This window comes from Ictalurus punctatus, chromosome 1, assembly GCF_001660625.3.
Source record: "Ictalurus punctatus breed USDA103 chromosome 1, Coco_2.0, whole genome shotgun sequence".
In the NCBI taxonomy this organism is placed as follows: domain Eukaryota; kingdom Metazoa; phylum Chordata; class Actinopteri; order Siluriformes; family Ictaluridae; genus Ictalurus; species Ictalurus punctatus.
The window spans coordinates 38666071-38688242 of record NC_030416.2 but is presented as its reverse complement, the minus strand read 5'-3'; the positions used below and the strand labels follow the sequence as shown (position 1 = coordinate 38688242).

At 47.0% G+C, this 22172-nt stretch overlaps 27 non-coding genes across 27 annotated transcripts; all 27 read left to right on the top strand.

The window, feature by feature from the left end:
* Positions 1 to 352: 352 nt before the first annotated feature.
* Positions 353 to 516, top strand: LOC128634563 (U1 spliceosomal RNA). Its single transcript, XR_008397751.1, has one exon. It is a non-coding gene; the product is annotated as a U1 spliceosomal RNA (small nuclear RNA).
* Positions 517 to 1278: 762 nt separating this feature from the next.
* Positions 1279 to 1442, top strand: LOC128634513 (U1 spliceosomal RNA). The gene has a single exon (XR_008397707.1). It is a non-coding gene; the product is annotated as a U1 spliceosomal RNA (small nuclear RNA).
* A 684-nt stretch (positions 1443 to 2126) lies between these two features.
* On the top strand, positions 2127 to 2290 carry LOC128634562 (U1 spliceosomal RNA). Its single transcript, XR_008397750.1, has one exon. It is a non-coding gene; the product is annotated as a U1 spliceosomal RNA (small nuclear RNA).
* A 763-nt stretch (positions 2291 to 3053) lies between these two features.
* On the top strand, positions 3054 to 3217 carry LOC128634520 (U1 spliceosomal RNA). Its single transcript, XR_008397715.1, has one exon. It is a non-coding gene; the product is annotated as a U1 spliceosomal RNA (small nuclear RNA).
* A 683-nt stretch (positions 3218 to 3900) lies between these two features.
* LOC128634561 (U1 spliceosomal RNA) lies at positions 3901 to 4064 on the top strand. Its single transcript, XR_008397749.1, has one exon. It is a non-coding gene; the product is annotated as a U1 spliceosomal RNA (small nuclear RNA).
* A 683-nt stretch (positions 4065 to 4747) lies between these two features.
* LOC128634560 (U1 spliceosomal RNA) lies at positions 4748 to 4911 on the top strand. Its single transcript, XR_008397748.1, has one exon. It is a non-coding gene; the product is annotated as a U1 spliceosomal RNA (small nuclear RNA).
* A 762-nt stretch (positions 4912 to 5673) lies between these two features.
* Positions 5674 to 5837, top strand: LOC128634512 (U1 spliceosomal RNA). The gene has a single exon (XR_008397706.1). It is a non-coding gene; the product is annotated as a U1 spliceosomal RNA (small nuclear RNA).
* Positions 5838 to 6521: 684 nt separating this feature from the next.
* Positions 6522 to 6685, top strand: LOC128634559 (U1 spliceosomal RNA). The gene has a single exon (XR_008397745.1). It is a non-coding gene; the product is annotated as a U1 spliceosomal RNA (small nuclear RNA).
* A 683-nt stretch (positions 6686 to 7368) lies between these two features.
* Positions 7369 to 7532, top strand: LOC128634485 (U1 spliceosomal RNA). The gene has a single exon (XR_008397681.1). It is a non-coding gene; the product is annotated as a U1 spliceosomal RNA (small nuclear RNA).
* Positions 7533 to 8136: 604 nt separating this feature from the next.
* Positions 8137 to 8300, top strand: LOC128634558 (U1 spliceosomal RNA). The gene has a single exon (XR_008397744.1). It is a non-coding gene; the product is annotated as a U1 spliceosomal RNA (small nuclear RNA).
* Positions 8301 to 8904: 604 nt separating this feature from the next.
* LOC128634493 (U1 spliceosomal RNA) lies at positions 8905 to 9068 on the top strand. Its single transcript, XR_008397689.1, has one exon. It is a non-coding gene; the product is annotated as a U1 spliceosomal RNA (small nuclear RNA).
* A 683-nt stretch (positions 9069 to 9751) lies between these two features.
* LOC128634528 (U1 spliceosomal RNA) lies at positions 9752 to 9915 on the top strand. Its single transcript, XR_008397724.1, has one exon. It is a non-coding gene; the product is annotated as a U1 spliceosomal RNA (small nuclear RNA).
* Positions 9916 to 10598: 683 nt separating this feature from the next.
* LOC128634557 (U1 spliceosomal RNA) lies at positions 10599 to 10762 on the top strand. Its single transcript, XR_008397743.1, has one exon. It is a non-coding gene; the product is annotated as a U1 spliceosomal RNA (small nuclear RNA).
* A 604-nt stretch (positions 10763 to 11366) lies between these two features.
* Positions 11367 to 11530, top strand: LOC128634555 (U1 spliceosomal RNA). The gene has a single exon (XR_008397741.1). It is a non-coding gene; the product is annotated as a U1 spliceosomal RNA (small nuclear RNA).
* Positions 11531 to 12213: 683 nt separating this feature from the next.
* Positions 12214 to 12377, top strand: LOC128634522 (U1 spliceosomal RNA). The gene has a single exon (XR_008397717.1). It is a non-coding gene; the product is annotated as a U1 spliceosomal RNA (small nuclear RNA).
* Positions 12378 to 13060: 683 nt separating this feature from the next.
* Positions 13061 to 13224, top strand: LOC128634492 (U1 spliceosomal RNA). The gene has a single exon (XR_008397688.1). It is a non-coding gene; the product is annotated as a U1 spliceosomal RNA (small nuclear RNA).
* Positions 13225 to 13907: 683 nt separating this feature from the next.
* On the top strand, positions 13908 to 14071 carry LOC128634497 (U1 spliceosomal RNA). The gene has a single exon (XR_008397692.1). It is a non-coding gene; the product is annotated as a U1 spliceosomal RNA (small nuclear RNA).
* Positions 14072 to 14596: 525 nt separating this feature from the next.
* On the top strand, positions 14597 to 14760 carry LOC128634553 (U1 spliceosomal RNA). The gene has a single exon (XR_008397740.1). It is a non-coding gene; the product is annotated as a U1 spliceosomal RNA (small nuclear RNA).
* Positions 14761 to 15443: 683 nt separating this feature from the next.
* Positions 15444 to 15607, top strand: LOC128634552 (U1 spliceosomal RNA). The gene has a single exon (XR_008397739.1). It is a non-coding gene; the product is annotated as a U1 spliceosomal RNA (small nuclear RNA).
* A 683-nt stretch (positions 15608 to 16290) lies between these two features.
* Positions 16291 to 16454, top strand: LOC128634480 (U1 spliceosomal RNA). Its single transcript, XR_008397678.1, has one exon. It is a non-coding gene; the product is annotated as a U1 spliceosomal RNA (small nuclear RNA).
* Positions 16455 to 17058: 604 nt separating this feature from the next.
* LOC128634549 (U1 spliceosomal RNA) lies at positions 17059 to 17222 on the top strand. The gene has a single exon (XR_008397737.1). It is a non-coding gene; the product is annotated as a U1 spliceosomal RNA (small nuclear RNA).
* Positions 17223 to 17826: 604 nt separating this feature from the next.
* LOC128634468 (U1 spliceosomal RNA) lies at positions 17827 to 17990 on the top strand. The gene has a single exon (XR_008397665.1). It is a non-coding gene; the product is annotated as a U1 spliceosomal RNA (small nuclear RNA).
* Positions 17991 to 18594: 604 nt separating this feature from the next.
* On the top strand, positions 18595 to 18758 carry LOC128634546 (U1 spliceosomal RNA). The gene has a single exon (XR_008397736.1). It is a non-coding gene; the product is annotated as a U1 spliceosomal RNA (small nuclear RNA).
* Positions 18759 to 19520: 762 nt separating this feature from the next.
* Positions 19521 to 19684, top strand: LOC128634545 (U1 spliceosomal RNA). The gene has a single exon (XR_008397735.1). It is a non-coding gene; the product is annotated as a U1 spliceosomal RNA (small nuclear RNA).
* Positions 19685 to 20368: 684 nt separating this feature from the next.
* LOC128634544 (U1 spliceosomal RNA) lies at positions 20369 to 20532 on the top strand. Its single transcript, XR_008397734.1, has one exon. It is a non-coding gene; the product is annotated as a U1 spliceosomal RNA (small nuclear RNA).
* A 604-nt stretch (positions 20533 to 21136) lies between these two features.
* LOC128634510 (U1 spliceosomal RNA) lies at positions 21137 to 21300 on the top strand. Its single transcript, XR_008397705.1, has one exon. It is a non-coding gene; the product is annotated as a U1 spliceosomal RNA (small nuclear RNA).
* Positions 21301 to 21984: 684 nt separating this feature from the next.
* On the top strand, positions 21985 to 22148 carry LOC128634542 (U1 spliceosomal RNA). The gene has a single exon (XR_008397733.1). It is a non-coding gene; the product is annotated as a U1 spliceosomal RNA (small nuclear RNA).
* The last annotated feature ends 24 nt before the right edge of the window (positions 22149 to 22172 follow it).

Genomic DNA, 22172 nt, shown 5'->3' with positions numbered 1-22172 from the left:
AATATCTTGTTGACTTTATTTTGTTTGTTTAAGTACCTCTTTTTGTCAAGTAGAGCAGGGACTACACGGGTCGGTCAATAACTAAGAGCTAGGATTAGGGGTAGGCCTCAACATGATTGCAGCACCACTAACCGATGAGGCCTGTTGCGGGCTGAGCGACACATGTAGCCACAGCAAAAACTGTGCTCCCGTCCCCTGTTCTGCAAGCTGCAGCCAGGACCTTCTCGTATCTTGTGCTGACTTAAAAGGGGAGGGGCCAGAGGTTATGCAAGGCCCTGTCCTAAGACTTTCCGCACCCTTCTCCGGCTGCCTACACCCTTGCAGGGTACTTCCCAGACAGGCAGGAAGGCTCATACTTACCTGGCAGGGGCAATACCATGATCAAGTAGGTGGTTCGCCCAAGGCGAGGCTCAACCATTGCACTCAGGCTGTGCTGACCTTTGCGAATTCCCCAAATGTGGGAATCTCGACTGCACAATTTCTTATACTGGGGGACTGCGTTCGCGCTTTCCCCTGACATGTAATTCTGGTGGAACAACAGTTGGAGCGATGTTTGTAAGAGGTTTTCCAGTGTCTCTTTGTTTGGCGGGTGGCCTGCGTTATAAGCTCTAATGTTTGATCTTTCTCGCTAAATAGGGCTGAACTACAATGTACGTCTGTTCCGTTTTTTCCTTTGCATGTTGTTTTAAAATATCTTGGAGACTTGGCTAAGTAGAGCTGAACTACAATGTACGTCTGTTCCGTTTTTTTCTTTGCATGTTGTTTTAAAATATCTTGGCGACTTGGCTAAGTAGAGCTGAACTACAATGTACGTCTGTTCCGTTTTTTTCTTTGCATGTTGTTTTAAAATATCTTGGCGACTTGGCTAAGTAGAGCTGAACTACAATGTATGTCTGTTCCGTTTTTTTCTTTGCATGGTGTTTTAAAATATCTTGTTGACTTTATTTTGTTTGTTTAAGTACCTCTTTTTGTCAAGTAGAGCAGGGACTACACGGGTCGGTCAATAACTAAGAGCTAGGATTAGGGGTAGGCCTCAACATGATTGCAGCACCACTAACCGATGAGGCCTGTTGCGGGCTGAGCGACACATGTAGCCACAGCAAAAACTGTGCTCCCGTCCCCTGTTCTGCAAGCTGCAGCCAGGACCTTCTCGTATCTTGTGCTGACTTAAAAGGGGAGGGGCCAGAGGTTATGCAAGGCCCTGTCCTAAGACTTTCCGCACCCTTCTCCGGCTGCCTACACCCTTGCAGGGTACTTCCCAGACAGGCAGGAAGGCTCATACTTACCTGGCAGGGGCAATACCATGATCAAGTAGGTGGTTCGCCCAAGGCGAGGCTCAACCATTGCACTCAGGCTGTACTGACCTTTGCGAATTCCCCAAATGTGGGAATCTCGACTGCACAATTTCTTATACTGGGGGACTGCGTTCGCGCTTTCCCCTGACATGTAATTCTGGTGGAACAACAGTTGGAGCGATGTTTGTAAGAGGTTTTCCAGTGTCTCTTTGTTTGGCGGGTGGCCTGCATTATAAGCTCTAATGTTTGATCTTTCTCGCTAAATAGGGCTGAACTACAATGTACGTCTGTTCCGTTTTTTTCTTTGCATGTTGTTTTAAAATATCTTGGCGACTTGGCTAAGTAGAGCTGAACTACAATGTACGTCTGTTCCGTTTTTTTCTTTGCATGTTGTTTTAAAATATCTTGGCGACTTGGCTAAGTAGAGCTGAACTACAATGTATGTCTGTTCCGTTTTTTTTCTTTGCATGGTGTTTTAAAATATCTTGTTGACTTTATTTTGTTTGTTTAAGTACCTCTTTTTGTCAAGTAGAGCAGGGACTACACGGGTCGGTCAATAACTAAGAGCTAGGATTAGGGGTAGGCCTCAACATGATTGCAGCACCACTAACCGATGAGGCCTGTTGCGGGCTGAGCGACACATGTAGCCACAGCAAAAACTGTGCTCCCGTCCCCTGTTCTGCAAGCTGCAGCCAGGACCTTCTCGTATCTTGTGCTGACTTAAAAGGGGAGGGGCCAGAGGTTATGCAAGGCCCTGTCCTAAGACTTTCCGCACCCTTCTCCGGCTGCCTACACCCTTGCAGGGTACTTCCCAGACAGGCAGGAAGGCTCATACTTACCTGGCAGGGGCAATACCATGATCAAGTAGGTGGTTCGCCCAAGGCGAGGCTCAACCATTGCACTCAGGCTGTGCTGACCTTTGCGAATTCCCCAAATGTGGGAATCTCGACTGCACAATTTCTTATACTGGGGGACTGCGTTCGCGCTTTCCCCTGACATGTAATTCTGGTGGAACAACAGTTGGAGCGATGTTTGTAAGAGGTTTTCCAGTGTCTCTTTGTTTGGCGGGTGGCCTGCATTATAAGCTCTAATGTTTGATCTTTCTCACTAAATAGGGCTGAACTACAATGTACGTCTGTTCCGTTTTTTTCTTTGCATGTTGTTTTAAAATATCTTGGAGACTTGGCTAAGTAGAGCTGAACTACAATGTACGTCTGTTCCGTTTTTTTCTTTGCATGTTGTTTTAAAATATCTTGGCGACTTGGCTAAGTAGAGCTGAACTACAATGTACGTCTGTTCCGTTTTTTTCTTTGCATGTTGTTTTAAAATATCTTGGCGACTTGGCTAAGTAGAGCTGAACTACAATGTATGTCTGTTCCGTTTTTTTTCTTTGCATGGTGTTTTAAAATATCTTGTTGACTTTATTTTGTTTGTTTAAGTACCTCTTTTTGTCAAGTAGAGCAGGGACTACACGGGTCGGTCAATAACTAAGAGCTAGGATTAGGGGTAGGCCTCAACATGATTGCAGCACCACTAACCGATGAGGCCTGTTGCGGGCTGAGCGACACATGTAGCCACAGCAAAAACTGTGCTCCCGTCCCCTGTTCTGCAAGCTGCAGCCAGGACCTTCTCGTATCTTGTGCTGACTTAAAAGGGGAGGGGCCAGAGGTTATGCAAGGCCCTGTCCTAAGACTTTCCGCACCCTTCTCCGGCTGCCTACACCCTTGCAGGGTACTTCCCAGACAGGCAGGAAGGCTCATACTTACCTGGCAGGGGCAATACCATGATCAAGTAGGTGGTTCGCCCAAGGCGAGGCTCAACCATTGCACTCAGGCTGTGCTGACCTTTGCAAATTCCCCAAATGTGGGAATCTCGACTGCACAATTTCTTATACTGGGGGACTGCGTTCGCGCTTTCCCCTGACATGTAATTCTGGTGGAACAACAGTTGGAGCGATGTTTGTAAGAGGTTTTCCAGTGTCTCTTTGTTTGGCGGGTGGCCTGCATTATAAGCTCTAATGTTTGATCTTTCTCCCTAAATAGGGCTGAACTACAATGTACGTCTGTTCCGTTTTTTTCTTTGCATGTTGTTTTAAAATATCTTGGAGACTCCGCTAAGTAGAGCTGAACTACAATGTATGTCTGTTCCGTTTTTTTCTTTGCATGTTGTTTTAAAATATCTTGGAGACTTGGCTAAGTAGAGCTGAACTACAATGTACGTCTGTTCCGTTTTTTTCTTTGCATGGTGTTTTAAAATATCTTGTTGACTTTATTTTGTTTGTTTAAGTACCTCTTTTTGTCAAGTAGAGCAGGGACTACACGGGTCGGTCAATAACTAAGAGCTAGGATTAGGGGTAGGCCTCAACATGATTGCAGCACCACTAACCGATGAGGCCTGTTGCGGGCTGAGCGACACATGTAGCCACAGCAAAAACTGTGCTCCCGTCCCCTGTTCTGCAAGCTGCAGCCAGGACCTTCTCGTATCTTGTGCTGACTTAAAAGGGGAGGGGCCAGAGGTTATGCAAGGCCCTGTCCTAAGACTTTCCGCACCCTTCTCCGGCTGCCTACACCCTTGCAGGGTACTTCCCAGACAGGCAGGAAGGCTCATACTTACCTGGCAGGGGCAATACCATGATCAAGTAGGTGGTTCGCCCAAGGCGAGGCTCAACCATTGCACTCAGGCTGTGCTGACCTTTGCGAATTCCCCAAATGTGGGAATCTCGACTGCACAATTTCTTATACTGGGGGACTGCGTTCGCGCTTTCCCCTGACATGTAATTCTGGTGGAACAACAGTTGGAGCGATGTTTGTAAGAGGTTTTCCAGTGTCTCTTTGTTTGGCGGGTGGCCTGCATTATAAGCTCTAATGTTTGATCTTTCTCCCTAAATAGGGCTGAACTACAATGTACGTCTGTTCCGTTTTTTTCTTTGCATGTTGTTTTAAAATATCTTGGAGACTTGGCTAAGTAGAGCTGAACTACAATGTATGTCTGTTCCGTTTTTTTCTTTGCATGTTGTTTTAAAATATCTTGGAGACTTGGCTAAGTAGAGCTGAACTACAATGTACGTCTGTTCCGTTTTTTTCTTTGCATGGTGTTTTAAAATATCTTGTTGACTTTATTTTGTTTGTTTAAGTACCTCTTTTTGTCAAGTAGAGCAGGGACTACACGGGTCGGTCAATAACTAAGAGCTAGGATTAGGGGTAGGCCTCAACATGATTGCAGCACCACTAACCGATGAGGCCTGTTGCGGGCTGAGCGACACATGTAGCCACAGCAAAAACTGTGCTCCCGTCCCCTGTTCTGCAAGCTGCAGCCAGGACCTTCTCGTATCTTGTGCTGACTTAAAAGGGGAGGGGCCAGAGGTTATGCAAGGCCCTGTCCTAAGACTTTCCGCACCCTTCTCCGGCTGCCTACACCCTTGCAGGGTACTTCCCAGACAGGCAGGAAGGCTCATACTTACCTGGCAGGGGCAATACCATGATCAAGTAGGTGGTTCGCCCAAGGCGAGGCTCAACCATTGCACTCAGGCTGTGCTGACCTTTGCGAATTCCCCAAATGTGGGAATCTCGACTGCACAATTTCTTATACTGGGGGACTGCGTTCGCGCTTTCCCCTGACATGTAATTCTGGTGGAACAACAGTTGGAGCGATGTTTGTAAGAGGTTTTCCAGTGTCTCTTTGTTTGGCGGGTGGCCTGCGTTATAAGCTCTAATGTTTGATCTTTCTCGCTAAATAGGGCTGAACTACAATGTACGTCTGTTCCGTTTTTTCCTTTGCATGTTGTTTTAAAATATCTTGGAGACTTGGCTAAGTAGAGCTGAACTACAATGTACGTCTGTTCCGTTTTTTTCTTTGCATGTTGTTTTAAAATATCTTGGCGACTTGGCTAAGTAGAGCTGAACTACAATGTACGTCTGTTCCGTTTTTTTCTTTGCATGTTGTTTTAAAATATCTTGGCGACTTGGCTAAGTAGAGCTGAACTACAATGTATGTCTGTTCCGTTTTTTTCTTTGCATGGTGTTTTAAAATATCTTGTTGACTTTATTTTGTTTGTTTAAGTACCTCTTTTTGTCAAGTAGAGCAGGGACTACACGGGTCGGTCAATAACTAAGAGCTAGGATTAGGGGTAGGCCTCAACATGATTGCAGCACCACTAACCGATGAGGCCTGTTGCGGGCTGAGCGACACATGTAGCCACAGCAAAAACTGTGCTCCCGTCCCCTGTTCTGCAAGCTGCAGCCAGGACCTTCTCGTATCTTGTGCTGACTTAAAAGGGGAGGGGCCAGAGGTTATGCAAGGCCCTGTCCTAAGACTTTCCGCACCCTTCTCCGGCTGCCTACACCCTTGCAGGGTACTTCCCAGACAGGCAGGAAGGCTCATACTTACCTGGCAGGGGCAATACCATGATCAAGTAGGTGGTTCGCCCAAGGCGAGGCTCAACCATTGCACTCAGGCTGTACTGACCTTTGCGAATTCCCCAAATGTGGGAATCTCGACTGCACAATTTCTTATACTGGGGGACTGCGTTCGCGCTTTCCCCTGACATGTAATTCTGGTGGAACAACAGTTGGAGCGATGTTTGTAAGAGGTTTTCCAGTGTCTCTTTGTTTGGCGGGTGGCCTGCATTATAAGCTCTAATGTTTGATCTTTCTCGCTAAATAGGGCTGAACTACAATGTACGTCTGTTCCGTTTTTTTCTTTGCATGTTGTTTTAAAATATCTTGGCGACTTGGCTAAGTAGAGCTGAACTACAATGTACGTCTGTTCCGTTTTTTTCTTTGCATGTTGTTTTAAAATATCTTGGCGACTTGGCTAAGTAGAGCTGAACTACAATGTATGTCTGTTCCGTTTTTTTTCTTTGCATGGTGTTTTAAAATATCTTGTTGACTTTATTTTGTTTGTTTAAGTACCTCTTTTTGTCAAGTAGAGCAGGGACTACACGGGTCGGTCAATAACTAAGAGCTAGGATTAGGGGTAGGCCTCAACATGATTGCAGCACCACTAACCGATGAGGCCTGTTGCGGGCTGAGCGACACATGTAGCCACAGCAAAAACTGTGCTCCCGTCCCCTGTTCTGCAAGCTGCAGCCAGGACCTTCTCGTATCTTGTGCTGACTTAAAAGGGGAGGGGCCAGAGGTTATGCAAGGCCCTGTCCTAAGACTTTCCGCACCCTTCTCCGGCTGCCTACACCCTTGCAGGGTACTTCCCAGACAGGCAGGAAGGCTCATACTTACCTGGCAGGGGCAATACCATGATCAAGTAGGTGGTTCGCCCAAGGCGAGGCTCAACCATTGCACTCAGGCTGTGCTGACCTTTGCGAATTCCCCAAATGTGGGAATCTCGACTGCACAATTTCTTATACTGGGGGACTGCGTTCGCGCTTTCCCCTGACATGTAATTCTGGTGGAACAACAGTTGGAGCGATGTTTGTAAGAGGTTTTCCAGTGTCTCTTTGTTTGGCGGGTGGCCTGCGTTATAAGCTCTAATGTTTGATCTTTCTCGCTAAATAGGGCTGAACTACAATGTACGTCTGTTCCGTTTTTTTCTTTGCATGTTGTTTTAAAATATCTTGGAGACTTGGCTAAGTAGAGCTGAACTACAATGTACGTCTGTTCCGTTTTTTTCTTTGCATGTTGTTTTAAAATATCTTGGCGACTTGGCTAAGTAGAGCTGAACTACAATGTACGTCTGTTCCGTTTTTTTCTTTGCATGGTGTTTTAAAATATCTTGTTGACTTTATTTTGTTTGTTTAAGTACCTCTTTTTGTCAAGTAGAGCAGGGACTACACGGGTCGGTCAATAACTAAGAGCTAGGATTAGGGGTAGGCCTCAACATGATTGCAGCACCACTAACCGATGAGGCCTGTTGCGGGCTGAGCGACACATGTAGCCACAGCAAAAACTGTGCTCCCGTCCCCTGTTCTGCAAGCTGCAGCCAGGACCTTCTCGTATCTTGTGCTGACTTAAAAGGGGAGGGGCCAGAGGTTATGCAAGGCCCTGTCCTAAGACTTTCCGCACCCTTCTCCGGCTGCCTACACCCTTGCAGGGTACTTCCCAGACAGGCAGGAAGGCTCATACTTACCTGGCAGGGGCAATACCATGATCAAGTAGGTGGTTCGCCCAAGGCGAGGCTCAACCATTGCACTCAGGCTGTGCTGACCTTTGCGAATTCCCCAAATGGGGGAATCTCGACTGCACAATTTCTTATACTGGGGGACTGCGTTCGCGCTTTCCCCTGACATGTAATTCTGGTGGAACAACAGTTGGAGCGATGTTTGTAAGAGGTTTTCCAGTGTCTCTTTGTTTGGCGGGTGGCCTGCATTATAAGCTCTAATGTTTGATCTTTCTCGCTAAATAGGGCTGAACTACAATGTACGTCTGTTCCGTTTTTTTCTTTGCATGTTGTTTTAAAATATCTTGGCGACTTGGCTAAGTAGAGCTGAACTACAATGTACGTCTGTTCCGTTTTTTTCTTTGCATGGTGTTTTAAAATATCTTGTTGACTTTATTTTGTTTGTTTAAGTACCTCTTTTTGTCAAGTAGAGCAGGGACTACACGGGTCGGTCAATAACTAAGAGCTAGGATTAGGGGTAGGCCTCAACATGATTGCAGCACCACTAACCGATGAGGCCTGTTGCGGGCTGAGCGACACATGTAGCCACAGCAAAAACTGTGCTCCCGTCCCCTGTTCTGCAAGCTGCAGCCAGGACCTTCTCGTATCTTGTGCTGACTTAAAAGGGGAGGGGCCAGAGGTTATGCAAGGCCCTGTCCTAAGACTTTCCGCACCCTTCTCCGGCTGCCTACACCCTTGCAGGGTACTTCCCAGACAGGCAGGAAGGCTCATACTTACCTGGCAGGGGCAATACCATGATCAAGTAGGTGGTTCGCCCAAGGCGAGGCTCAACCATTGCACTCAGGCTGTGCTGACCTTTGCGAATTCCCCAAATGTGGGAATCTCGACTGCACAATTTCTTATACTGGGGGACTGCGTTCGCGCTTTCCCCTGACATGTAATTCTGGTGGAACAACAGTTGGAGCGATGTTTGTAAGAGGTTTTCCAGTGTCTCTTTGTTTGGCGGGTGGCCTGCATTATAAGCTCTAATGTTTGATCTTTCTCCCTAAATAGAGCTGAACTACAATGTACGTCTGTTCCGTTTTTTTCTTTGCATGTTGTTTTAAAATATCTTGGCGACTTGGCTAAGTAGAGCTGAACTACAATGTATGTCTGTTCCGTTTTTTTCTTTGCATGGTGTTTTAAAATATCTTGTTGACTTTATTTTGTTTGTTTAAGTACCTCTTTTTGTCAAGCAGAGCAGGGACTACACGGGTCGGTCAATAACTAAGAGCTAGGATTAGGGGTAGGCCTCAACATGATTGCAGCACCACTAACCGATGAGGCCTGTTGCGGGCTGAGCGACACATGTAGCCACAGCAAAAACTGTGCTCCCGTCCCCTGTTCTGCAAGCTGCAGCCAGGACCTTCTCGTATCTTGTGCTGACTTAAAAGGGGAGGGGCCAGAGGTTATGCAAGGCCCTGTCCTAAGACTTTCCGCACCCTTCTCCGGCTGCCTACACCCTTGCAGGGTACTTCCCAGACAGGCAGGAAGGCTCATACTTACCTGGCAGGGGCAATACCATGATCAAGTAGGTGGTTCGCCCAAGGCGAGGCTCAACCGTTGCACTCAGGCTGTGCTGACCTTTGCGAATTCCCCAAATGTGGGAATCTCGACTGCACAATTTCTTATACTGGGGGACTGCGTTCGCGCTTTCCCCTGACATGTAATTCTGGTGGAACAACAGTTGGAGCGATGTTTGTAAGAGGTTTTCCAGTGTCTCTTTGTTTGGCGGGTGGCCTGCATTATAAGCTCTAATGTTTGATCTTTCTCGCTAAATAGGGCTGAACTACAATGTACGTCTGTTCCGTTTTTTTCTTTGCATGTTGTTTTAAAATATCTTGGCGACTTGGCTAAGTAGAGCTGAACTACAATGTACGTCTGTTCCGTTTTTTTCTTTGCATGTTGTTTTAAAATATCTTGGCGACTTGGCTAAGTAGAGCTGAACTACAATGTATGTCTGTTCCGTTTTTTTCTTTGCATGGTGTTTTAAAATATCTTGTTGACTTTATTTTGTTTGTTTAAGTACCTCTTTTTGTCAAGTAGAGCAGGGACTACACGGGTCGGTCAATAACTAAGAGCTAGGATTAGGGGTAGGCCTCAACATGATTGCAGCACCACTAACCGATGAGGCCTGTTGCGGGCTGAGCGACACATGTAGCCACAGCAAAAACTGTGCTCCCGTCCCCTGTTCTGCAAGCTGCAGCCAGGACCTTCTCGTATCTTGTGCTGACTTAAAAGGGGAGGGGCCAGAGGTTATGCAAGGCCCTGTCCTAAGACTTTCCGCACCCTTCTCCGGCTGCCTACACCCTTGCAGGGTACTTCCCAGACAGGCAGGAAGGCTCATACTTACCTGGCAGGGGCAATACCATGATCAAGTAGGTGGTTCGCCCAAGGTGAGGCTCAACCATTGCACTCAGGCTGTGCTGACCTTTGCGAATTCCCCAAATGTGGGAATCTCGACTGCACAATTTCTTATACTGGGGGACTGCGTTCGCGCTTTCCCCTGACATGTAATTCTGGTGGAACAACAGTTGGAGCGATGTTTGTAAGAGGTTTTCCAGTGTCTCTTTGTTTGGCGGGTGGCCTGCATTATAAGCTCTAATGTTTGATCTTTCTCGCTAAATAGAGCTGAACTACAATGTACGTCTGTTCCGTTTTTTTCTTTGCATGTTGTTTTAAAATATCTTGGCGACTTGGCTAAGTAGAGCTGAACTACAATGTACGTCTGTTCCGTTTTTTTCTTTGCATGTTGTTTTAAAATATCTTGGCGACTTGGCTAAGTAGAGCTGAACTACAATGTATGTCTGTTCCGTTTTTTTCTTTGCATGGTGTTTTAAAATATCTTGTTGACTTTATTTTGTTTGTTTAAGTACCTCTTTTTGTCAAGTAGAGCAGGGACTACACGGGTCGGTCAATAACTAAGAGCTAGGATTAGGGGTAGGCCTCAACATGATTGCAGCACCACTAACCGATGAGGCCTGTTGCGGGCTGAGCGACACATGTAGCCACAGCAAAAACTGTGCTCCCGTCCCCTGTTCTGCAAGCTGCAGCCAGGACCTTCTCGTATCTTGTGCTGACTTAAAAGGGGAGGGGCCAGAGGTTATGCAAGGCCCTGTCCTAAGACTTTCCGCACCCTTCTCCGGCTGCCTACACCCTTGCAGGGTACTTCCCAGACAGGCAGGAAGGCTCATACTTACCTGGCAGGGGCAATACCATGATCAAGTAGGTGGTTCGCCCAAGGCGAGGCTCAACCATTGCACTCAGGCTGTGCTGACCTTTGCGAATTCCCCAAATGTGGGAATCTCGACTGCACAATTTCTTATACTGGGGGACTGCGTTCGCGCTTTCCCCTGACATGTAATTCTGGTGGAACAACAGTTGGAGCGATGTTTGTAAGAGGTTTTCCAGTGTCTCTTTGTTTGGAGGGTGGCCTGCATTATAAGCTCTAATGTTTGATCTTTCTCGCTAAATAGGGCTGAACTACAATGTACGTCTGTTCCGTTTTTTTCTTTGCATGTTGTTTTAAAATATCTTGGAGACTTGGCTAAGTAGAGCTGAACTACAATGTATGTCTGTTCCGTTTTTTTCTTTGCATGGTGTTTTAAAATATCTTGTTGACTTTATTTTGTTTGTTTAAGTACCTCTTTTTGTCAAGCAGAGCAGGGACTACACGGGTCGGTCAATAACTAAGAGCTAGGATTAGGGGTAGGCCTCAACATGATTGCAGCACCACTAACCGATGAGGCCTGTTGCGGGCTGAGCGACACATGTAGCCACAGCAAAAACTGTGCTCCCGTCCCCTGTTCTGCAAGCTGCAGCCAGGACCTTCTCGTATCTTGTGCTGACTTAAAAGGGGAGGGGCCAGAGGTTATGCAAGGCCCTGTCCTAAGACTTTCCGCACCCTTCTCCGGCTGCCTACACCCTTGCAGGGTACTTCCCAGACAGGCAGGAAGGCTCATACTTACCTGGCAGGGGCAATACCATGATCAAGTAGGTGGTTCGCCCAAGGCGAGGCTCAACCATTGCACTCAGGCTGTGCTGACCTTTGCGAATTCCCCAAATGTGGGAATCTCGACTGCACAATTTCTTATACTGGGGGACTGCGTTCGCGCTTTCCCCTGACATGTAATTCTGGTGGAACAACAGTTGGAGCGATGTTTGTAAGAGGTTTTCCAGTGTCTCTTTGTTTGGCGGGTGGCCTGCATTATAAGCTCTAATGTTTGATCTTTCTCGCTAAATAGGGCTGAACTACAATGTACGTCTGTTCCGTTTTTTTCTTTGCATGTTGTTTTAAAATATCTTGGCGACTTGGCTAAGTAGAGCTGAACTACAATGTACGTCTGTTCCGTTTTTTTCTTTGCATGTTGTTTTAAAATATCTTGGCGACTTGGCTAAGTAGAGCTGAACTACAATGTATGTCTGTTCCGTTTTTTTCTTTGCATGGTGTTTTAAAATATCTTGTTGACTTTATTTTGTTTGTTTAAGTACCTCTTTTTGTCAAGTAGAGCAGGGACTACACGGGTCGGTCAATAACTAAGAGCTAGGATTAGGGGTAGGCCTCAACATGATTGCAGCACCACTAACCGATGAGGCCTGTTGCGGGCTGAGCGACACATGTAGCCACAGCAAAAACTGTGCTCCCGTCCCCTGTTCTGCAAGCTGCAGCCAGGACCTTCTCGTATCTTGTGCTGACTTAAAAGGGGAGGGGCCAGAGGTTATGCAAGGCCCTGTCCTAAGACTTTCCGCACCCTTCTCCGGCTGCCTACACCCTTGCAGGGTACTTCCCAGACAGGCAGGAAGGCTCATACTTACCTCGCAGGGGCAATGCCATGATCAAGTAGGTGGTTCGCCCAAGGCGAGGCTCAACCATTGCACTCAGGCTGTGCTGACCTTTGCGAATTCCCCAAATGTGGGAATCTCGACTGCACAATTTCTTATACTGGGGGATTGCGTTCGCGCTTTCCCCTGACATGTAATTCTGGTGGAACAACAGTTGGAGCGATGTTTGTAAGAGGTTTTCCAGTGTCTCTTTGTTTGGCGGGTGGCCTGCATTATAAGCTCTAATGTTTGATCTTTCTCGCTAAATAGGGCTGAACTACAATGTACGTCTGTTCCGTTTTTTTCTTTGCATGTTGTTTTAAAATATCTTGGAGACTTGGCTAAGTAGAGCTGAACTACAATGTACGTCTGTTCCGTTTTTTTCTTTGCATGTTGTTTTAAAATATCTTGGCGACTTGGCTAAGTAGAGCTGAACTACAATGTATGTCTGTTCCGTTTTTTTCTTTGCATGGAGTTTTAAAATATCTTGTTGACTTTATTTTGTTTGTTTAAGTACCTCTTTTTGTCAAGTAGAGCAGGGACTACACGGGTCGGTCAATAACTAAGAGCTAGGATTAGGGGTAGGCCTCAACATGATTGCAGCACCACTAACCGATGAGGCCTGTTGCGGGCTGAGCGACACATGTAGCCACAGCAAAAACTGTGCTCCCGTCCCCTGTTCTGCAAGCTGCAGCCAGGACCTTCTCGTATCTTGTGCTGACTTAAAAGGGGAGGGGCCAGAGGTTATGCAAGGCCCTGTCCTAAGACTTTCCGCACCCTTCTCCGGCTGCCTACACCCTTGCAGGGTACTTCCCAGACAGGCAGGAAGGCTCATACTTACCTGGCAGGGGCAATACCATGATCAAGTAGGTGGTTCGCCCAAGGCGAGGCTCAACCGTTGCACTCAGGCTGTGCTGACCTTTGCGAATTCCCCAAATGTGGGAATCTCGACTGCACAATTTCTTATACTGGGGGACTGCGTTCGCGCTTTCCCCTGACATGTAATTCTGGTGGAACAACAGTTGGAGCGATGTTTGTAAGAGGTTTTCCAGTGTCTCTTTGTTTGGCGGGTGGCCTGCATTATAAGCTCTAATGTTTGATCTTTCTCGCTAAATAGGGCTGAACTACAATGTACGTCTGTTCCGTTTTTTTCTTTGCATGTTGTTTTAAAATATCTTGGCGACTTGGCTAAGTAGAGCTGAACTACAATGTACGTCTGTTCCGTTTTTTTCTTTGCATGTTGTTTTAAAATATCTTGGAGACTTGGCTAAGTAGAGCTGAACTACAATGTATGTCTGTTCCGTTTTTTTCTTTGCATGGTGTTTTAAAATATCTTGTTGACTTTATTTTGTTTGTTTAAGTACCTCTTTTTGTCAAGTAGAGCAGGGACTACACGGGTCGGTCAATAACTAAGAGCTAGGATTAGGGGTAGGCCTCAACATGATTGCAGCACCACTAACCGATGAGGCCTGTTGCGGGCTGAGCGACACATGTAGCCACAGCAAAAACTGTGCTCCCGTCCCCTGTTCTGCAAGCTGCAGCCAGGACCTTCTCGTATCTTGTGCTGACTTAAAAGGGGAGGGGCCAGAGGTTATGCAAGGCCCTGTCCTAAGACTTCCCGCACCCTTCTCCGGCTGCCTACACCCTTGCAGGGTACTTCCCAGACAGGCAGGAAGGCTCATACTTACCTGGCAGGGGCAATACCATGATCAAGTAGGTGGTTCGCCCAAGGCGAGGCTCAACCAATGCACTCAGGCTGTGCTGACCTTTGCGAATTCCCCAAATGTGGGAATCTCGACTGCACAATTTCTTATACTGGGGGACTGCGTTCGCGCTTTCCCCTGACATGTAATTCTGGTGGAACAACAGTTGGAGCGATGTTTGTAAGAGGTTTTCTAGTGTCTCTTTGTTTGGCGGGTGGCCTGCGTTATAAGCTCTAATGTTTGATCTTTCTCGCTAAATAGGGCTGAACTACAATGTATGTCTGTTCCGTTTTTTTCTTTGCATGGTGTTTTAAAATATCTTGTTGACTTTATTTTGTTTGTTTAAGTACCTCTTTTTGTCAAGTAGAGCAGGGACTACACGGGTCGGTCAATAACTAAGAGCTAGCATTAGGGGTAGGCCTCAACATGATTGCAGCACCACTAACCGATGAGGCCTGTTGCGGGCTGAGCGACACATGTAGCCACAGCAAAAACTGTGCTCCCGTCCCCTGTTCTGCAAGCTGCAGCCAGGACCTTCTCGTATCTTGTGCTGACTTAAAAGGGGAGGGGCCAGAGGTTATGCAAGGCCCTGTCCTAAGACTTTCCGCACCCTTCTCCGGCTGCCTACACCCTTGCAGGGTACTTCCCAGACAGGCAGGAAGGCTCATACTTACCTGGCAGGGGCAATACCATGATCAAGTAGGTGGTTCGCCCAAGGCGAGGCTCAACCATTGCACTCAGGCTGTGCTGACCTTTGCGAATTCCCCAAATGTGGGAATCTCGACTGCACAATTTCTTATACTGGGGGACTGCGTTCGCGCTTTCCCCTGACATGTAATTCTGATGGAACAACAGTTGGAGCGATGTTTGTAAGAGGTTTTCCAGTGTCTCTTTGTTTGGAGGGTGGCCTGCATTATAAGCTCTAATGTTTGATCTTTCTCGCTAAATAGGGCTGAACTACAATGTACGTCTGTTCCGTTTTTTTCTTTGCATGTTGTTTTAAAATATCTTGGAGACTTGGCTAAGTAGAGCTGAACTACAATGTACGTCTGTTCCGTTTTTTTCTTTGCATGTTGTTTTAAAATATCTTGGCGACTTGGCTAAGTAGAGCTGAACTACAATGTATGTCTGTTCCGTTTTTTTCTTTGCATGGTGTTTTAAAATATCTTGTTGACTTTATTTTGTTTGTTTAAGTACCTCTTTTTGTCAAGTAGAGCAGGGACTACACGGGTCGGTCAATAACTAAGAGCTAGCATTAGGGGTAGGCCTCAACATGATTGCAGCACCACTAACCGATGAGGCCTGTTGCGGGCTGAGCGACACATGTAGCCACAGCAAAAACTGTGCTCCCGTCCCCTGTTCTGCAAGCTGCAGCCAGGACCTTCTCGTATCTTGTGCTGACTTAAAAGGGGAGGGGCCAGAGGTTATGCAAGGCCCTGTCCTAAGACTTTCCGCACCCTTCTCCGGCTGCCTACACCCTTGCAGGGTACTTCCCAGACAGGCAGGAAGGCTCATACTTACCTGGCAGGGGCAATACCATGATCAAGTAGGTGGTTCGCCCAAGGCGAGGCTCAACCATTGCACTCAGGCTGTGCTGACCTTTGCGAATTCCCCAAATGTGGGAATCTCGACTGCACAATTTCTTATACTGGGGGACTGCGTTCGCGCTTTCCCCTGACATGTAATTCTGATGGAACAACAGTTGGAGCGATGTTTGTAAGAGGTTTTCCAGTGTCTCTTTGTTTGGAGGGTGGCCTGCATTATAAGCTCTAATGTTTGATCTTTCTCGCTAAATAGGGCTGAACTACAATGTACGTCTGTTCCGTTTTTTTCTTTGCATGTTGTTTTAAAATATCTTGGAGACTTGGCTAAGTAGAGCTGAACTACAATGTACGTCTGTTCCGTTTTTTTCTTTGCATGTTGTTTTAAAATATCTTGGCGACTTGGCTAAGTAGAGCTGAACTACAATGTATGTCTGTTCCGTTTTTTTCTTTGCATGGTGTTTTAAAATATCTTGTTGACTTTATTTTGTTTGTTTAAGTACCTCTTTTTGTCAAGTAGAGCAGGGACTACACGGGTCGGTCAATAACTAAGAGCTAGCATTAGGGGTAGGCCTCAACATGATTGCAGCACCACTAACCGATGAGGCCTGTTGCGGGCTGAGCGACACATGTAGCCACAGCAAAAACTGTGCTCCCGTCCCCTGTTCTGCAAGCTGCAGCCAGGACCTTCTCGTATCTTGTGTTGACTTAAAAGGGGAGGGGCCAGAGGTTATGCAAGGCCCTGTCCTAAGACTTTCTGCACCCTTCTCCGGCTGCCTACACCCTTGCAGGGTACTTCCCAGACAGGCAGGAAGGCTCATACTTACCTGGCAGGGGCAATACCATGATCAAGTAGGTGGTTCGCCCAAGGCGAGGCTCAACCATTGCACTCAGGCTGTGCTGACCTTTGCGAATTCCCCAAATGTGGGAATCTCGACTGCACAATTTCTTATACTGGGGGACTGCGTTTGCGCTTTCCCCTGACATGTAATTCTGGTGGAACAACAGTTGGAGCGATGTTTGTAAGAGGTTTTCCAGTGTCTCTTTGTTTGGCGGGTGGCCTGCATTATAAGCTCTAATGTTTGATCTTTCTCGCTAAATAGGGCTGAACTACAATGTACGTCTGTTCCGTTTTTTTCTTTGCATGTTGTTTTAAAATATCTTGGAGACTTGGCTAAGTAGAGCTGAACTACAATGTATGTCTGTTCCGTTTTTTTCTTTGCATGGTGTTTTAAAATATCTTGTTGACTTTATTTTGTTTGTTTAAGTACCTCTTTTTGTCAAGTAGAGCAGGGACTACACGGGTCGGTCAATAACTAAGAGCTAGGATTAGGGGTAGGCCTCAACATGATTGCAGCACCACTAACCGATGAGGCCTGTTGCGGGCTGAGCGACACATGTAGCCACAGCAAAAACTGTGCTCCCGTCCCCTGTTCTGCAAGCTGCAGCCAGGACCTTCTCGTATCTTGTGCTGACTTAAAAGGGGAGGGGCCAGAGGTTATGCAAGGCCCTGTCCTAAGACTTTCCGCACCCTTCTCCGGCTGCCTACACCCTTGTAGGGTACTTCCCAGACAGGCAGGAAGGCTCATACTTACCTGGCAGGGGCAATACCATGATCAAGTAGGTGGTTCGCCCAAGGCGAGGCTCAACCATTGCACTCAGGCTGTGCTGACCTTTGCGAATTCCCCAAATGTGGGAATCTCGACTGCACAATTTCTTATACTGGGGGACTGCGTTCGCGCTTTCCCCTGACATGTAATTCTGGTGGAACAACAGTTGGAGCGATGTTTGTAAGAGGTTTTCCAGTGTCTCTTTGTTTGGCGGGTGGCCTGCATTATAAGCTCTAATGTTTGATCTTTCTCCCTAAATAGAGCTGAACTACAATGTACGTCTGTTCCGTTTTTTTCTTTGCATGTTATTTTAAAATATCTTGGCGACTTGGCTAAGTAGAGCTGAACTACAATGTACGTCTGTTCCGTTTTTTTCTTTGCATGGTGTTTTAAAATATCTTGTTGACTTTATTTTGTTTGTTTAAGTACCTCTTTTTGTCAAGTAGAGCAGGGACTACACGGGTCGGTCAATAACTAAGAGCTAGGATTAGGGGTAGGCCTCAACATGATTGCAGCACCACTAACCGATGAGGCCTGTTGCGGGCTGAGCGACACATGTAGCCACAGCAAAAACTGTGCTCCCGTCCCCTGTTCTGCAAGCTGCAGCCAGGACCTTCTCGTATCTTGTGCTGACTTAAAAGGGGAGGGGCCAGAGGTTATGCAAGGCCCTGTCCTAAGACTTTCCGCACCCTTCTCCGGCTGCCTACACCCTTGCAGGGTACTTCCCAGACAGGCAGGAAGGCTCATACTTACCTGGCAGGGGCAATACCATGATCAAGTAGGTGGTTCGCCCAAGGCGAGGCTCAACCATTGCACTCAGGCTGTGCTGACCTTTGCGAATTCCCCAAATGTGGGAATCTCGACTGCACAATTTCTTATAGTGGGGCACTGCGTTCGCGCTTTCCCCTGACATGTAATTCTGGTGGAACAACAGTTGGAGCGATGTTTGTAAGAGGTTTTCCAGTGTCTCTTTGTTTGGCGGGTGGCCTGCATTATAAGCTCTAATGTTTGATCTTTCTCGCTAAATAGGGCTGAACTACAATGTACGTCTGTTCCGTTTTTTTCTTTGCATGTTGTTTTAAAATATCTTGGCGACTTGGCTAAGTAGAGCTGAACTACAATGTATGTATGTTCCGTTTTTTTCTTTGCATGGTGTTTTAAAATATCTTGTTGACTTTATTTTGTTTGTTTAAGTACCTCTTTTTGTCAAGCAGAGCAGGGACTACACGGGTCGGTCAATAACTAAGAGCTAGGATTAGGGGTAGGCCTCAACATGATTGCAGCACCACTAACCGATGAGGCCTGTTGCGGGCTGAGCGACACATGTAGCCACAGCAAAAACTGTGCTCCCGTCCCCTGTTCTGCAAGCTGCAGCCAGGACCTTCTCGTATCTTGTGCTGACTTAAAAGGGGAGGGGCCAGAGGTTATGCAAGGCCCTGTCCTAAGACTTTCCGCACCCTTCTCCGGCTGCCTACACCCTTGCAGGGTACTTCCCAGACAGGCAGGAAGGCTCATACTTACCTGGCAGGGGCAATACCATGATCAAGTAGGTGGTTCGCCCAAGGCGAGGCTCAACCATTGCACTCAGGCTGTGCTGACCTTTGCGAATTCCCCAAATGTGGGAATCTCGACTGCACAATTTCTTATACTGGGGGACTGCGTTCGCGCTTTCCCCTGACATGTAATTCTGGTGGAACAACAGTTGGAGCGATGTTTGTAAGAGGTTTTCCAGTGTCTCTTTGTTTGGCGGGTGGCCTGCGTTATAAGCTCTAATGTTTGATCTTTCTCGCTAAATAGGGCTGAACTACAATGTACGTCTGTTCCGTTTTTTTCTTTGCATGTTGTTTTAAAATATCTTGGAGACTTGGCTAAGTAGAGCTGAACTACAATGTACGTCTGTTCCGTTTTTTTCTTTGCATGTTGTTTTAAAATATCTTGGCGACTTGGCTAAGTAGAGCTGAACTACAATGTACGTCTGTTCCGTTTTTTTCTTTGCATGTTGTTTTAAAATATCTTGGCGACTTGGCTAAGTAGAGCTGAACTACAATGTACGTCTGTTCCGTTTTTTTCTTTGCATGGTGTTTTAAAATATCTTGTTGACTTTATTTTGTTTGTTTAAGTACCTCTTTTTGTCAAGTAGAGCAGGGACTACACGGGTCGGTCAATAACTAAGAGCTAGGATTAGGGGTAGGCCTCAACATGATTGCAGCACCACTAACCGATGAGGCCTGTTGCGGGCTGAGCGACACATGTAGCCACAGCAAAAACTGTGCTCCCGTCCCCTGTTCTGCAAGCTGCAGCCAGGACCTTCTCGTATCTTGTGCTGACTTAAAAGGGGAGGGGCCAGAGGTTATGCAAGGCCCTGTCCTAAGACTTTCCGCACCCTTCTCCGGCTGCCTACACCCTTGCAGGGTACTTCCCAGACAGGCAGGAAGGCTCATACTTACCTGGCAGGGGCAATACCATGATCAAGTAGGTGGTTCGCCCAAGGCGAGGCTCAACCATTGCACTCAGGCTGTGCTGACCTTTGCGAATTCCCCAAATGTGGGAATCTCGACTGCACAATTTCTTATACTGGGGGACTGCGTTCGCGCTTTCCCCTGACATGTAATTCTGGTGGAACAACAGTTGGAGCGATGTTTGTAAGAGGTTTTCCAGTGTCTCTTTGTTTGGCGGGTGGCCTGCGTTATAAGCTCTAATGTTTGATCTTTCTCGCTAAATAGGGCTGAACTACAATGTACGTCTGTTCCGTTTTTTTCTTTGCATGTTGTTTTAAAATATCTTGGCGACTTGGCTAAGTAGAGCTGAACTACAATGTACGTCTGTTCCGTTTTTTTCTTTGCATGTTGTTTTAAAATATCTTGGCGACTTGGCTAAGTAGAGCTGAACTACAATGTATGTCTGTTCCGTTTTTTTTCTTTGCATGGTGTTTTAAAATATCTTGTTGACTTTATTTTGTTTGTTTAAGTACCTCTTTTTGTCAAGTAGAGCAGGGACTACACGGGTCGGTCAATAACTAAGAGCTAGGATTAGGGGTAGGCCTCAACATGATTGCAGCACCACTAACCGATGAGGCCTGTTGCGGGCTGAGCGACACATGTAGCCACAGCAAAAACTGTGCTCCCGTCCCCTGTTCTGCAAGCTGCAGCCAGGACCTTCTCGTATCTTGTGCTGACTTAAAAGGGGAGGGGCCAGAGGTTATGCAAGGCCCTGTCCTAAGACTTTCCGCACCCTTCTCCGGCTGCCTACACACTTGCAGGGTACTTCCCAGACAGGCAGGAAGGCTCATACTTACCTGGCAGGGGCAATACCATGATCAAGTAGGTGGTTCGCCCAAGGCGAGGCTCAACCATTGCACTCAGGCTGTGCTGACCTTTGCGAATTCCCCAAATGTGGGAATCTCGACTGCACAATTTCTTATACTGGGGGACTGCGTTCGCGCTTTCCCCTGACATGTAATTCTGGTGGAACAACAGTTGGAGCGATGTTTGTAAGAGGTTTTCCAGTGTCTCTTTGTTTGGCAGGTGGCCTGCATTATAAGCTCTAATGTTTGATCTTTCTCGCTAAATAGGGCTGAACTACAATGTACGTCTGTTCCGTTTTTTTCTTTGCATGTTGTTTTAAAATATCTTGGCGACTTGGCTAAGTAGAGCTGAACTACAATGTACGTCTGTTCCGTTTTTTTCTTTGCATGGTGTTTTAAAATATCTTGTTGACTTTATTTTGTTTGTTTAAGTACCTCTTTTTGTCAAGTAGAGCAGGGACTACACGGGTCGGTCAATAACTAAGAGCTAGGATTAGGGGTAGGCCTCAACATGATTGCAGCACCACTAACCGATGAGGCCTGTTGCGGGCTGAGCGACACATGTAGCCACAGCAAAAACTGTGCTCCCGTCCCCTGTTCTGCAAGCTGCAGCCAGGACCTTCTCGTATCTTGTGCTGACTTAAAAGGGGAGGGGCCAGAGGTTATGCAAGGCCCTGTCCTAAGACTTTCCGCACCCTTCTCCGGCTGCCTACACCCTTGCAGGGTACTTCCCAGACAGGCAGGAAGGCTCATACTTACCTGGCAGGGGCAATACCATGATCAAGTAGGTGGTTCGCCCAAGGCGAGGCTCAACCATTGCACTCAGGCTGTACTGACCTTTGCGAATTCCCCAAATGTGGGAATCTCGACTGCACAATTTCTTATACTGGGGGACTGCGTTCGCGCTTTCCCCTGACATGTAATTCTGGTGGAACAACAGTTGGAGCGATGTTTGTAAGAGGTTTTCCAGTGTCTCTTTGTTTGGCGGGTGGCCTGCATTATAAGCTCTAATGTTTGATCTTTCTCGCTAAATAGGGCTGAACTACAATGTACGTCTGTTCCGTTTTTTTCTTTGCATGTTGTTTTAAAATATCTTGGCGACTTGGCTAAGTAGAGCTGAACTACAATGTACGTCTGTTCCGTTTTTTTCTTTGCATGTTGTTTTAAAATATCTTGGCGACTTGGCTAAGTAGAGCTGAACTACAATGTATGTCTGTTCCGTTTTTTTTCTTTGCATGGTGTTTTAAAATATCTTGTTGACTTTATTTTGTTTGTTTAAGTACCTCTTTTTGTCAAGTAGAGCAGGGACTACACGGGTCGGTCAATAACTAAGAGCTAGGATTAGGGGTAGGCCTCAACATGATTGCAGCACCACTAACCGATGAGGCCTGTTGCGGGCTGAGCGACACATGTAGCCACAGCAAAAACTGTGCTCCCGTCCCCTGTTCTGCAAGCTGCAGCCAGGACCTTCTCGTATCTTGTGCTGACTTAAAAGGGGAGGGGCCAGAGGTTATGCAAGGCCCTGTCCTAAGACTTTCCGCACCCTTCTCCGGCTGCCTACACCCTTGCAGGGTACTTCCCAGACAGGCAGGAAGGCTCATACTTACCTGGCAGGGGCAATACCATGATCAAGTAGGTGGTTCGCCCAAGGCGAGGCTCAACCATTGCACTCAGGCTGTGCTGACCTTTGCGAATTCCCCAAATGTGGGAATCTCGACTGCACAATTTCTTATACTGGGGGACTGCGTTCGCGCTTTCCCCTGACATGTAATTCTGGTGGAACAACA